The sequence below is a fragment of the Ascaphus truei genome, chromosome 5 (genome assembly GCF_040206685.1).
Source record: "Ascaphus truei isolate aAscTru1 chromosome 5, aAscTru1.hap1, whole genome shotgun sequence".
Lineage (NCBI taxonomy): Eukaryota > Metazoa > Chordata > Amphibia > Anura > Ascaphidae > Ascaphus > Ascaphus truei.
Genome location: NC_134487.1, coordinates 239001659 through 239017966, shown reverse-complemented (window position 1 = coordinate 239017966; position 16308 = coordinate 239001659). Strand labels below are relative to the sequence as shown.

Genomic DNA, 16308 nt, shown 5'->3' with positions numbered 1-16308 from the left:
TTGAGGACTTTTAGAAACAAGTCCTCACCAGAAGTTTTGAGCGAATCATATACCCAGTGTCTATCACCTACATTTGTGTATCTACTTTCACGTTATTATATTATTAGTATGGGAGCGCCGTCGATTCTTTGGGTGTGTGGTATCCTCTCTATTGTCAGGGAATATTTGTAGGGGATCCGTACCTCGGCCCTCACATACCACTCACTCCTTCTCTGCCTTGCAGTGTTTCACTGATGTTTGTTTACAAACACCTTGCCTTTTGTCTGTCAAAGGGGGGAGGATTTAATTGGAAGGCACCCCCACCCTGCCCTCCCTATCTCTGTGTGCCTCTGATCTATCAGATAAGAAGGGGTTAGAAGGATTTATGTGACATGACAAAGAAATTAAGGACATGTTTCTCACTTCCTCTGATAAGGAGAAGGCTTTGAAAAGGGATTTCTGCAGAATGTTTCCACAGGGTATAAAGACCCCCAAACTTTACACCTTTAATCTGTCCTCTGACCCTTTTATTAGGCATTTCACACCAAAAGAGCAGCATATTGTATATTGGAATCAGAGGTCAACGTGTGAGAGCACTAAGGGCTAAAAAGTATTTCTAATTCTTATTTACAAACTCAGAGTACCCATATTTTTTTTTTTTTTTAACAAACCTGGAGTTTCACTTTCTTTTTATTTGCATATATAATGTTCCACTTTTTTTTTTAATTAAAGAAAGAAGGGTTTATCATTGGGATTCTCTCTCTTTCTAGAAATAAAATAATGCTTAAAATTAGGTTGAAACAGCTTTTCCCCCAACAATGAAGTGTGTGATTGGGGATTGAACAGGACGGGTGACATTAAAAGAAATTACATTTGAAAAAAATATCGTTTTCCACCAGGTATTTCGGATTGCTGAATTAACCCTTTCGGTGATTTCTCTGATGCTGAATTGATTACCCAGAAATCTGTGGAAGTTGCGGGAAGTCACCCTGCAGTTCTAATGGATTGTAAGTTCTTCAGCTCAGGATCTCCCTGCCCATTGCACATTCCCGGGTACATTGTGCGTGCTCTGTACAAATGCAAGATAAGGCATTGAATGGCGCATGATGTAACCTCTGGCCCCTCCTCATGTAACCTTTCCCCCAGAGGGTTATAAACAGCGTTTTCTTTTCATTAGCTGATAGATTCTGTCCTCACAGACCCAGGGCCGTAAAACTGACAGGATGGAGACGTCCTGCTTATTTCCCACAGACGAAAGCACTCCACCTGCGTGTATCCCAAACAACCCCATGCGTTATATGATCATCTTCTGCGCGGTCCTCGTACATTACACAGAAAAGATATTAGTAGCTGTATTGGCCGCTAGTTTCATGTGAAAAAGAAAGAGACCGTATAGCATATAGCAAATAAAAAGATCACTTGTGAGCACATTCACATGTCTAAGGCTAAGGCCCCGCTGCACGCGACTGCGCGGCCGCCTTGCTTGCCGGCGGCACGTGCAATTCACTGCACCGGGATCTGCAGTGAAATTTTTACGGCGCGGGGTGGCGTGGCCAAAATGGGTGGGGGGGCGCGGCCATGACACGAGGGGGCGGGACCATCACACAGACACAGCGCAGCACTGCAGACAGCCCCACAGCCCCTCACAGCCCCTCACACACACACAGGCACTCAAACACACACACACACAAATGTGCAAGGGGGAAAATCGGAATGGGGGGGGATGGGAGGGGGGAATCAGAGCCCGGGGGGAATCGGAAGGGGGGGGATCAGAGCAGGGGGGGAAATCGGATTGGCTGCTTGGATCCAATCCGTGATTGGTTCCTTTGTGTGTCACATGATGCGGCACTCGCCGAAACCACAAGCTCCTTGTAGCTCTGGCTGGCTGCTGCGTCACAGCACGCAGTTAGCCACGCTGGAAGGAGCCAGCGAGGACATCCAGACCGGAGGTAAGGAGCTGGTTGCCCGCGGCTGCGCGCGCCGCTGGCCGCGGTGGGACCAAAGCCTAAGACAGGTCTGCAACCCTGCCTTTCACCATTATCACCTAACATACAGTGTTTCCACTGCAGCAAGGGATTCTGGGAAATTACATGCAAATGAGAATAGAATGTGTCACCTTTTGCCTGAAAAAACTTTGTTACATGGAGCCCATATAAGCAAATGCTCGCTGTTAACAGAGCTTTAAAGCACAGCATGGGAATCAGATGCAACGCCAGAGAAACCATTCACAGACATGTTTCAACCTTAATGGGTATCATCAGTGTGAAGTTGGTTGTACTGCTGGCTTTGCAGTTTTCAAGGCTGTAGGGTTTACCATCACGTTTTATGTTATGGTGGGTGAAAAAGGCAACAAGAAAAATATAATATATATTAATATATCATCATCTTCAGTTGTTGTCAAACTGCTGGATGAAGGCCTCCCCAATGATCTTCCAGGTATTTGGGTTGCAAGCCTCTCTTCCCAACGTTGCTCTACCAACTTTCCTAATTTTATCCTCCCACCCTACTTGTGGTCGTCGTCTTGGTCTAGTGATATCCTTTGGAATCTAGTGGAGTACTATCTTCATCCCACAATGGTCATTTCTTCCCCACTGCCATTTTAATTTCTTCATGCTTGTCATCATGTCACAGACTTTTGTTTGTGTCCTAACCCATTCATTATTTTTCCTGTCTCTACGGGCAAGAACCAGCATGCATCTCTCCATACATTTATGTGAGCAAAGGCAAAATACAATGGTTGAACATTTTCCTTTGGAGGCACAGTGGAAGGTTCCCTTGAAAGATTGTCGTGTTTCTTCTAAATGCTCTTGATACCATCTTCATTATTCTTCAACCTTCTTCATTCACTATTGATTTCGTTCACAAGGTTCCTATCCATTGAAACTTGCTGGCCAAGTTAGACATATTTTTTAACTTCCTCTAGTTCGGTTCCATTTATTTTGATCTTTGTTAAGTTGACACATTTATTGAACATCACTTTGGTCTTGCTGAGATTCATAAAGAGGCCCATATTCTCTGGTTCATTACTGTAGGTCTTCTAGACTTATGGCAAAAATAACAATGCAATGTGCAAACTGTAGGTGACTCAAATATTCATTGATTTTCATTCACTTGTTTGCCCAATTCAATGTTTTGAACAATTCTTCAGGTTTTGCTGTGAAAAGCTTTGATCACATGGTGTTCCCCTCTTGCACACATGCTGAACCTTATCTTGCTTTGCTGGTATCTTCATGTAATCTAATAGTTGATGTGGTATTCTTGTATATGTTTCTTAGAAAGTATTGTACACTTCTTTAACATTTTGTCTTCTTAATGTATTTAACGGCTGACAGAATGAAATGCTTTCTTGTAATCTACAAAACCCAAGCTGAATATTCACTACTTCAGAAATTCACTTCTTGTACAAATTGGATATGGTCCATTGTGTTATATCCACTGCAAAATCGAGGTTGTTCTCTTGGCTGGGCAATGTCCAGGGTCTGTTGCAGCAGATTAGTGAGTATCTTATTAAAAATCTGGTAAGTGATTGTAAGTAGAAAGATTAGTCTGTAGTTCTTGAGCTTCTTGATACTGGTATCTTCTGTGTCTCCTATCTTATGGGTGAGGATGACTATGGCATTGCCCTACTTTTCTGGAATGTTTCTGCTCTTCAATCAACATGTAAAGAAGTCTGCAAGGATTTTCTCTACTTCTTCCCCAGCTTCCATTCTTCATGGATTTTATTGCCTTTGCCACTTCTTCTGGAAGGACGCATGATTTATTAGCTGGGGTCCTCTTTACGCTTTTCATCTGCTTGATTATGCCCAGTGATATCTGTGTTCTTGTAGAAGTCCTCAACTCTTGTTATGATAAGTGCTTTAATTGTTGATCCATGCTCTTGTTTGAGTGCAATAATTTGCTGCTTGCTAACTATAAAATGCAGCTTATTTAAACTTTTCTTATCATTAAAAGTCTTCTTCACCATGTTGCAGTTACATTTTCTTATATCCTCAGTTGCAGATCGTCTTGCACAGCTCTGTATATTCCATTTTCTTTCTTGCATCTTGATATTGCTTCATTTTGAATTGTTTCTTCAGTAACTGCTTTGACTCGGTTGCTATTTTTTTTTATACCTCCAGGTTTTTTTAAGCTATAATTTTCATACGTTTTTAAGAATATTTTTAGCAAGGTATCCTCATGCGTCTTGAGTGATCTGAAGCAATTTTCCAGCTCTAGATGAAATCATCTGCTGTTATTCTTGATTGTGATAATTTTCGTCTTCTTTTTATTCAGTTTTCTTTCTATCTTCGCGTTAGGGCAGCAGAAACTTAAAAGTGCAAATCTCTCCATAGCTCATGAAAAAGAGAAAATATACATAGTGCAAATATGCTAATAATTTGATGAATGTGAACTGCGAAAAACTTTTTAAATGGTCACTCACGCGGTATCAGAATAAATCAGGCTTTATCTTCGCATTAGAATGTAATTTGCAGCAAACCAATCAGTAATCACTTCTTGTGACAAAACGGAGAGGACGTTGCAGTCTTTAACCACGTGTTTCTTGTTATTTAGGATATAGTTAGGATATATTCAATTCATGATTCCATTGTGTTCATTCCATGACCATTTTCTATGTGGATTTTTCTTGAGGAATGAACTCACAATATAGAAGTTTTCACATTCTGCTAATTCTTCCTATCTCCCTCCATGTTTATTTATTTTGCCATAACTATTCTTATCAACTCACACTTCGTCTTTCTGCTGGGCTCCAATCTTTCTATTAAAATCCCCCATAAAGATCTTGGTGACAATTTGCTTTGTTGTTTACTTGGTTGATTTCATAGTCTTCTACTTCATTTTCTGTGTGATGATGTACAGTAGGAGTATACACTTGGATTATTTGAAGCCTGTATCTCTTTGTCAACTGAATTATGATTCTTGCTGCGCTTTCTTCTCCACTATGTTGTTTTTTTATTTCTTGTTAACGATGAAGTCTACTTAACTTATTATTCAATTTCTGCACCCCTGCAATACAATAGGTGTCCACTTTTGAACTCAATGAGACCTTCATCTTTTCACCTTAATTCACCAAGGCCAACAATATTACATTTGATCTCTTTAAACTAGTGTGCCAGTTCTTGTAGCGCTGCTTCACTGGAGAGAGTCTAGCACTTATAGATTATGGTTTCAAAGACCCCTGGTGGTATACCTCCAGGGATCCTAAGCACCCTCTGCCTTCATACCCTTTTCCTGAATGCTGTCCAGCACAAGAACAATCCAGCCTCTGGAGCATGAGGGCTGTTGCTTTTCGATGTATTCCATATTTGCAGGATGAGGTCTTACTTGCAATGCCGGCCTCAGCTGCATATTATCAAGTAACTTTCCCACTTTAGCCTGGTATATTGTTCAAGCTTTCATAGTATAGTTAAACCTACTGCACCAGCACAAGTGCCACTGTGTATATATATATATATATATAGATAGATAGATAGATAGATATATATATCTATCTATATATATATATATATATACACACACACAAAGAAAAGAACCAGCGCTCAAAAACAATATTGTGGTGATAATGTGCAAATAATGCAATATATACATATAAGTGCCAATAATGTGCATATAAATAATTAGGTAAAAAACAATAATAACACAAATGTCCACATGTATAGTCCAGATAATGAATAGTGCAAAAAATACCAATCTGGAGAAAAGTCTTGACCAGGAGAAAAAGCAATCTGCATGGGGCAAAAAACGGGGGGCAGCTCTTGTGGGAAGAATCACTTCCAATAAAGATAGATCTAAAAAACAAGACAAAAGAGCTCACACACCCTAGTGCATTACCATAATAATACAATTTAATAAAGGAGGGGGATACAAATACCCACTTAAAAGAAACCGAATAAAAACAAGCATCCAAATATATCCTGATACCGGCAACCGGCTGGATCATCCTCCATCAGCTGTAGTGATGGAAACTCAGTGTTTACAGCAGGGGTCTCACGAACCTATACCTCCGTATAACACCCCCCAATCTGGAACAATAAAGTTCTATAGGGCTTCAGATATGTGCTCACTCACTTACACGGTGTTCGGAGTCCAATAGACCAGGGAACCTCCTCTTACAGCTGCTTCTGGGTATCCTTGTGCATGGCTCCGCGTTGCAATCAAGGCTGCATGATGATGCAGATGGCCCTATGCGTTTCATCAGCGACAAGCTGATTTCATCAGGGGGGCAATATATAAATATATATATATATATATGACCCAATGTCACGCACTATATCCATCTATCTATTCATCTAAATGTATATTCATACACACACACACACACACACACACACACACACACACACACACACACACACACACACACACACACACACACACACACACACTCACACTGTTTGTGTCTGTAAATTAATAGAAGTTTAAATTGATAGCTAGATAAATATATTGGTAGATAGATAGCACACTACCATATCCCAGTATAAACCTGCGTTTTCATAAGATCCCATTCCAATGTTATTGAAGAATATCACAATATATTCCAAACTATCACACAACAACGATGCCTGCTACATGTATACATACTGTGTATATATATATATATATATATATATCTACAAAAACACAGAAAAAACAGGCGCACTCATAGCGTAAAATTGTATAACAATAAATTTATGGAGTAAGGGATAAAAATGCACACTCACAAACAAAGCTGAAAAAAATGCGTTTTTGAGTACAACTCAGCCCGTTCAGACGCAGGAGCCCAAGGAGGAGGACTTCGGTGTGATGTCCGCGGTGTGTCTTGCCACAATAGCCCCTCTAGGTCCTGGCAGGGACCGAAAGCCACGAGGGACGCCGCCTTCCCCTCTCTCCGGTGCTACACAGAGCATACACTGAATAGAGTCTCGCGTGAACTCGATGATGTCAGCGAGGTTTCAGCCAGGGAGAGTTCACAGTGTAAACAGGAACTCAAATGTCTGAATGGCTGGTAGCAAAATGCTAGCAAAGCAGCAGGAGTGCAATAATGTAGATGAGTGCAAATAAAATATATAAACTGGACAGTAGGCTCCACAGCAATCTCTACGCGTTTCGTCTCAAGCGAGACTTCATCAGGAGATGCCTTGCTAGCATTTTGCTACCAGCCATTCAGACATTTGAATTCCTGTTTACACTCAATCGTCATATACGTGCATAACTGATGTAAATAACGCATTTGTAACAGGCTCTATAGTCTCCCCACTTGCGCACAGCTTCGGTACAGGTAGGCAGTCGGTATTACTGTTCAGGACGTGCTGACAGGCGCATACGTGAGCTGCCGTTTGCCTATTGGGCGATATGTCCTTACTCGCGAGTGTACTTAAAGTGAGTGTCCTTAAACCGGGATATGCCTGTAATCTACATTTAGGTCCGGAAATAATTGGACGCATACAAGTTTTGTTATTTTGGCTGTGCACCAAAATAAATTTAAATTACAGTTAAATAATGAATATGGACTTAAAGTGCAGTCTGTCAGTTTTAATTTGAGGGTATTCACAGACAAATTGGAGGAAGGGTTTAGGAATTACATCTCTTTAATATGTACAGTAGCCCCCTCTTTTTCAAGGGACCAAAAGTAATTGGACAATTGACTCAAAAGCTGTTTCATGGACAGGTGTGGGCTATTCCTTCATTATTTCATCATCAATTAAGCAGGTAAAAGGTCTGGAGTTGATTCCAGGTGTGGCATTCGCATTTGGAAACTGTTGCTGTGAACCCACAACATGCGGTCAAAGGAGTTCTCAATGCAAGTGAAACAGGGCATCCTTAGGCTGCAAAAAAAAGAAAAGAAAATCCATCAGAGAGATAGCAGGAACATTAGGAGTGGCCAAATCAACAGTTTGGTACATTCTGAGAAGAAAAAAAAACGCACTAGTGAGCTCTGCAACACAAAAAGGCCTGGAAGTCCACAGAAGACAACAGTGGTGGATGATCGTAGGATCCTTTCCATGGTAATGAAAAACCCCTTCACAACATCCAGCCAAGTGAAGAACACTCTCCAGGAGGTAGGCATATCATTATCCAAGTCTACCATAAAGAGAAGACTTCACGAGAGCAAATACAGAGGGTTCACCACAAGGTGCAAACCATACATAAGCCTCAAGAATTGAAAGGTCAGATTAGACTTTGCCAAACAATATCTAAAAAAGCCAGCCCAGTTCTGGAACAGCATTCTTTGGACAGATGAAACTAAGATCAACCTGTACCAGAATGATGGGAAGAAAAAAGTATGGCGAAGGCTTGGAACGGCTCATGATCCGAAGCATACCACATCATCTGTAAAACACGGTGGAGGCAGTGGGATGGCATGGGCATGCATGGCTTACAATAGCACTGGGTCACTAGTGTTTATTAATGATGTAACAGAAGACAGAAGCAGCCGGATGAATTCTGAAGTGTATAGGGATATATTGTCTGCTCAGATTCAGCCAAATTCAGCGAAGTTGATTGGATGGCGCTTCACTTTACAGATGGACAATGTCCCAAAATATACTGCAAAAGCAACCCAGGAGTTTTTTAAGGAAAGAAGTGGAATATTCTGCAATGGCCGAGTCAATCACCTGATATCAACCTGATCGAGCATGCATATCACTTGCTGAAGACAAAACTTTGCAATTCCTAAACGTTTCATACGATATTTTTGTTCAACTGCTTGAATTAAAGCTGAAAGTCTGCACTTCTATTGCATCTTGGTTGTTTCATTTCAAATCCATTGTGGTGGCGTACAGACCCAAAATTATGAAAATTGTGTCAGTGTCCAATTATTTCCGGACCTAACTGTATGTATAACGTAAAAAAGAATAACCTCGCATTCACTGTTTGTATAAATGGTCACCCTAAGCCGGTATATAAAGGTATAGTAACCATGTTCCGGCGGTGCTCACGGGCAATAGATAATAGAACAACAACATGGGAAAGAATCCCATAGAGAGCACTCAAATGTACCAAAAATGAGAATAAACAATTTATTAGGCTGACACAAAAACATTAAAAAGAAACAGTACAGAATAGTTAAAATATGGCATGGACCCCTGACACGAGCACTGCAAAAATCACTAGTGTATAAGGAGGGTGAACTACCACAATAGTCACCAGTCCTATATAAATGCAAAAAAACAAATCGCCTACATCCACCAACAGATAGGTAGCTGACCATGAGGACATATGGAGCACAATATATATAGAACAAAAAATACTTTCCATAAAAATGCTAGCGTAAATTTACCAAACTCAGCACATGAATCAGAAGCCGCTGTCTATGATATTATACTGCCGAAGCAGTATTCAGAGGATAAAAGAGGCCCGTGAGAAGAAATTTGAAGCAACTCCCAGAGTGTGTGTTAAGTTGTTGCTCAATGAATCTCCCAGGCATTCATAAGAAACAGTGAATCACTGAGTAGGCAGCTGGCCACATAGGATGTATATCAATGAACACAGCCTGATACATAAGATGTTAAATGCTTGTGCAAATGTCCAATAGCTTCCTTGCTATAGATAGTGGTGGGTGATGTAATTGCAGGGAAAAATCAAACAAAAGTGCTGCCACAGTATAATTACGTGTGCTCCTTAGGAGAATGATCCAGGGGTCCTGCCTAGCCCTCCCACTCCTACGCGTTTTGTCCACAGACTTAAACTTGGAGTGTATTTATGTATGAATAGACTATACCGTTCTGTGGCTAACGATATGCTTTTATTTGTGCAAGCTTTTGAGTTGTGTGTGTATATATACATTTTAAGTTATGGTGGATGAAAAAGGCAACAAAAAACCTCCAACGTTAGCACATACAGTTAGGTCCGGAAATAATTGGACACTGACACAATTTTCATAATTTTGGCTCTATACGCCACCACAATGGATTTGAAATGAAACAACCGAGATGCAATAGAAGTGCAGACTTTCAGCTTTAATTCAAGGAGTTGAACAAAAATATTGTATGAAACGTTTAGGAATTGCAACCATTTTCATACACAGTCCCCTTATTTCAGGGGCTCAAATGTAATTGGTCAAATGAACACAATCATAAATAAAATGTTCATTTTTAATACTTTGTCGAGAATACTTTGCAGGCAATGACTGCTTAAAGTCTGGTACGCTTGGAGAGACTCATAAAGAGACTCTGGATTTGATCAGACGTACCTTCTGGTGGCCAAACATGAACAGAAATATTCAGGAGTTCACGAAAACCAGTCCGGTATGCGCACAGAGTAAGTCCGTTCGACATAAGCCATCGGGTCTTCTTTTGCCCCTTCCCATCCCTGAACGTCCTTGGACGCATATATCGATGGACTTCATAGCGGAACTCACACCCTCCAAGGGTATGAGTACTATTCTCGTAGTAGAGGAGAGATTCTCAAAACAGGCACATTTCGTCCCCCTCGAGGGTCTTCCTAATTCCTCCACATTGGCCGATGTTTTTACGAAAGAGATCTTCAGGCTTCACGGTATCCCTCATTCAATTGTTTCGGACAGGGGCACACAATTTGTTTCTAAGTTCTGGCGGGCATTCTCCCAAAGACTCAGCATCTCCCTCCTGTTTTCCTCGGGCTATCATCCCCAGACCAACGGGCAAACTGAAAGAATGAACCAGTCATTGGAACAAAATCTGAGGTGTTTCGTGTCTGAATCCCAAGACAATTGGGTGGAATTATTACCTTGGGCGGAGTTCGCTATCAATTCCCTCAGGAACGAATCTACTCTGGAGTCCCCCTTTTTCATTAATTATGGTTTCCATCCCAGCCGTCTTCCCCTCTCCCCCACCCCATCGGGTGTTCCTGCAGCTGATGCTCGGGTTGCTAATCTTCAACTCTCCTGGAGAAGGATTCAAAGGGCATTGCTGGGCGCTGTTCAAAGACAAAAGACTCAAGCAGATCGGCGCCGCCAAAAGGCACCGGAATATAGGCCAGGGGACAGAGTCTGGCTTTCCTCCAGGAATATTAAGGTCAAGTCTCCTTCCCCAAAATTGGCACCCCGATTCTTGGGACCCTTCAAGATCTAGGATCAAGTAAACCCGGTGGCTTTTCGTCTCCAGTTACCACCTTCCATGAGAATTTCCACGGACTTTCACGTCTCCCTTCTGAAACCCTTAGTTCAGAATGTTCACTTCCCTGAACGCCCCCTCAGACCTAATCCTGTCACTATACAGGGACAACAAGAATTTGTGGTACAATCCATCCTCGATTCCCAACTCTCAAGAGGCAAACCACAATTTCTCGATCATTGGAAGGGTTACGGGCCAGAGGAGCGATCTTGGGTGCCTCTCCACAACATTCACGCTCCAGCTTTACTCAAGCGTTTCCACCAGAAGTTTCCTCACAAGCCTTGGTAGGATCGTCCGGAGTTCGATCCTTGGGGGGGGGGGGGGGAAGGGGTACTGTAAAGAAATGGGGGACACGTCCCCCGTGGCATGTCCCCTCCCTACCTCCCTACCCGGGCGGGCACCCGCAGTTGTCGCCCCCGCATTGCCAAGTTGGGTCTCCGCCCCCTGGCAGCTGTGCGCCACTACCTTCTCCTCCTTCAGCAGCGTATGCTGTTGCAGTTCCGGGTCGCACGTGTGCAGGGCTTACAGGGCGCACGCTCACCCAACCTTCTATACCTCAGCCCCGCACAGGTGGCCCCACCCATCGCGGAACGCCCCGCCTCGCATCCCAGCCACACACCTGGCTTCCACCTCCTCTCTGCCCCTGAGCCTATCCCTGAAACAACCCAGACACACCTCCGCCCCTCCGCTGCCCTCCATTGGTCAGCTGCTCTTTATTACCCCAGTCCTTCCTCTCCTTCCTCGCTCTGCATAGCTTCTAGTAGCCTTGTGCTGTTTGGAGTTCTGTGCCTGGCTCTCTTCTCTGTTCCAGTTCGTGTTTCTGATTCGGCTCGTCTGTGTACCCTCTCTGGATTTTGGACCCTGGCTTCCCTCTGACTACGTGTACCTCTCTGACCCCTGAACTTGGCTACGGACAACAACTTCACTGTTCTCTCCTTCCCTTGACCCACGGCTTACGGACTCACTACTCGGACCTCTGGCGCCCTGAACTCAGCAAGTACCTAACCATCCTTCTCTCACCAGACCCAGCAACGCACCCTTCCACGCTCCGGTACGCCCCCACTGCTGTGGGTGTGTGGTATACTCCCTTCCCACCTCAGTACTGGGGACTGGTCTGGTCTGCGGGCAGCGCAGCGTTACAGTTGCAGAGCTCATCAGTGCGTTCTTTTTTTTCCCCTCAGAATGTACCAAACTGTTGATTTGGCCACTCCTAATGTTCCTGCTATCTCTCTGATGGGTTTTCTTTTTTTTTTGTAGCTTGAGGATTCCCCTTGTTCACTTGCATTGAGAGCTCCTTTGACAGCATGTGTGGGTTCACAGCAACAGCTTCCAAATGCGAATGCCACACCTGGAATCAACTCCAGACCTTTTACCTGCTTAATTGATGATGAAATAACGAAGGAATAGCCCACACCTGTCCATGAAACAGCGTTTGAGACAATTGTCCAATTACTTTTGGTCCCTTGAAAAAGAGGGGGCTACATATTAAAGAGATGTAATTCCTAAACCCTTCTTCCAATTTGTCTGTGAATACCCTCAAATTAAAGCTGATATACTGCACTTTAAGCCCATATTCATTATTTAACTGTAACTTGAATTTATTTTGGTACACAGCCGAAATAACAAAACTTCTATCAGTGTCCAATTATTACCGGACCTAACTGTATATATCCAAAGATGATACAGAGCATGGTCAGAGTATTGTCACGTATACCCTTCCTATTGATGTCACATTCCTCTATTCTATGTCACTTGCCATCTACATGTCCCTCCTTTCTGTGTCAGCATGTGTATGAATCTTTTCCATTATCTCCTCATCATTTTCTGTTGCGTATATACATCAGACAGCGCCGCCATAACCACCTCTCCTCAATGGTTAAAGTACATAGGTACATGGGGATTGCAGAGTACCACAACTTTGTATTAACAAACCTGCAGTCCCACTTTCTCTGTAGAGGACAAGGGCTGTTGGATAATGAGACTCTCACCCCCTTTCTGTTTTTAGAGCATACATATTGTATTATGATATTCTAATTACTGACCAGATTTTACACAGGTTCCATTTTGTAATTAGGCTCCGCAGTACTACTTTAGAACTACTTGTGTCTTGTCTCCGTTCATAACCATCATATTGTACAACATACTATAACTGCGATCTAAGATGTCGGAGACAAAGGGAACCTCATGGCGGCAGCCATTTTTAACGTGAGCTGCTAGATTTCCAGCATTTGCACATTCTACCTGCAGCCTGAGTGTTTATTTAATCCCTGCATTGAAAGATCACTATAGTGCAGCGTTCTCTTTAACTATATATATCTGCCATATAGAACCAAATGACAAAATAACATGGTGAACAAATATAATAACAGGTTATCAGCTACTGACAGAAGAGAAAGTAAACCCCTGGTTCATAGGAGCTAACAATCTATGGCAAGTGTCAATCTCTGCTGTCCCCAGGACACTTCACCATCACAAATTAAAGGAAAAACTTTATATTTTTAATGAAATCTGTGAACTCCAGATAATAAAAATATTACTTGTGAGCACATTTACATATCTCAGACTGGTATGTAACCCTGTTTTTCACCATTATCCCTTAGCAATACAATGCTACTCAAGGCCAGCCTTAGGGCAAAGCGTGCACGGCGATTGCCTTGGACCCCATGCCTTTGGGAGGCTCTACGCTCCCATCTCTCCCTCCTCTTGTCGCTCTTGTCGGCGCCGGGATCCAACTTCCGCCAGACCGGAGGAGGGAGCTGGGGAGTCCCCAGACCGGCAGGACCGCTCCTCATCCCCAGGTAAGTAAGTGTGAGGGTGTGTGTTTTGAGAGGGGGGTCTTACCTTCTCTGGAGCGGCCCTCCTCCTGCAGCGTCGCGTTGTCATGGTGACCAGCATCAAATGACGGCATAGTTGCCATGGCACAATGACGTCACATGACAACACAATGTCACATGCCGCCGTGACGTCATGACACCACTACGCTGCGGGAAGTAGCTCTTCAAGGAGTCACCAAGGCCGGCAGCTAAGTACCCCTGACATGTTCCACCAGAGGGGCCCCGCTACCAGTGTGTCCCGCCTTGAGTCCTGCAAAGGCTAATGCCAGCCCTGCTTCTACTGCAGCCAGTAATTCTGGGAAATAACATGCAAATGAGCACACAGTGCAAATAAACTCCAGAAAAATCTGCTTGGATATTTTTTTTAACATAGCGGGAGTGTAAAACATGGCTCCTGTCTTCCCGCACAGGAAGTAATCGCTTTGCTTTACTTAGATTATGTGTGCATATTACATCATCACTAGGAAGGATTGTTCTAAAATAAAAAGAACACGTATTTGTCCTGTGCCCTATTGGAAAATATATATATTTCAATGTATCCTTCTGTATAAGTATATATATATATATATATATATATATATATATATATATATATATATATATATATATCAGTATATATATATTCATGACATGAGCCTTTGTGCATATAAATATATATATCAGTATTTCTTGACCTGAAGAAGAGAGGATAACTCTCGAAAGCTTGTCCTATGACATAAATTGTTAGTCCAATAAAAAAGGTATCACCTAATACTGAAGAACTCATTTATTCTGCACTATCGCAACTGGACTAACACAGCTATTTTCTGCTTTATTTTTTATATATATATATATATATATATATATATATATATATATATATATATATATATATATATATATATAACACACACATTCCCAGATAGCTCAAACTCCTACATCCACCACATCATGAATATATATTTATGCCAAAAGGAGTGCTACTGAGCGTGGCAAATGTATACATACAACAGGAGACACGGGTGCCCAATGCTACATCAAATTGACAAATATATATATATATATGTACATACATATGTAGATATACAGGGGCGAGTCGGCTGTGGGCTGGTGCTGCGTGGGCCAGTGCAACTGTTATAGAGGCCACGCTCTCTTCCCCACAACAATTAAACTGATTGCTGGGGGAGAGCTTGGGGCCTCTGTATAGGTATGTTACCTTCTCCTGCCGTGTCGCGCTTCTCCTCCTGCAGCGTCACTCCATCCAATGACGCCATGATGGCACATGCCATGCGTTGCCATGACAACGTGATGTCACATGGCATCACAGTGTCATGGAAACGCATCTCCCCATGATGTCATAAAGCAGAAAGAGAAGGAAGTCCGGGCCGATGGCTGTCCTAAATCCGCCCCTGTAGATATATACATACATAGATAGAGATATAGCAAAGGTAATTGCATCCGCTGATGACGCAGAATATCACATATTTTCCATAGGATTCAATGGCAGTGATGACACAGAATATTATAGAATATTCCACAATAACGCGCCTGCGCGACCAATTACGTCTGCCCCATCTTTATATATGTACATAAATTAAAGTGTATTTGCATGTGTCTGTGTGTGTGTTTATATATATACACACACACACACACACACACACACACACACACACACACACACACACACACACACACACACACACACACACACACACACACACACACACACCCTCAAGATTCTCCTGCTGTGGATCTCTTGGAATCAGTCAGCCATGTGCTGATCCCTCCCCCCTGCACCCCCTGAAGCTTCAGCAGCCAATCCCTGGCAAGTAAGCTCTGTCAGGCAGTTCTGAGAGCCCCTCCATGGGATAAAACCTGCTCCACACCCAATGTCCTGGGAGGACAAACTTCCTGACAAAAGTGTGAGCAGAGTGTGAGGTGTGCTTCACAAGACAAGGTACAGCTGTCTGCATCATCTCTTTACATCTATATGTGTGATAGCTATATGTATGCATGTATGTATGTATCTATAAATCTACACCTACCTATTCATCTATAGCTTTCTATTTATTCCCTATCTATCCATGGATCTATTATTCACATGTCTGTCTGTCTGTCTATCAGTCTATCTATCATTCATTTGAAGCTATACATCTAGCATGTGTGTGTGTGTGTGTGTGTGTGTGTGTGTGTGTGTGTGTGTATGTATGTATGTATATATATGTGTATATATATATATATATATATATATATATATATATATATATATATATATATATATATATATATATATATATATATATATATATATATATATATATATATATATATATATATTCTGTGTGTATATATTTCTGCTTGGTACTTTGTGTTTTCCATTAACATCAGATGTAACTGTGATGCTGGTTCACAGTAATATGCTGCAGATCGCGCCTATTGGAACTGAT

General features: G+C 42.2%; 1 protein-coding gene across 2 annotated transcripts in view; it reads left to right on the top strand.

Moving 5' to 3' along the window:
• The first annotated feature begins 15746 nt into the window (after positions 1 to 15746).
• PAX8 (paired box 8) overlaps positions 15747 to 16308 on the top strand; it is a 22158-nt gene continuing 21596 nt past the window's right edge. For both annotated transcript variants that reach the window (XM_075601817.1, XM_075601816.1), the window contains exon 1: positions 15747 to 15818. The gene's annotated coding sequence lies outside the window, so the exon portion shown is untranslated. The remainder of the gene's footprint in view (positions 15819 to 16308) is intronic.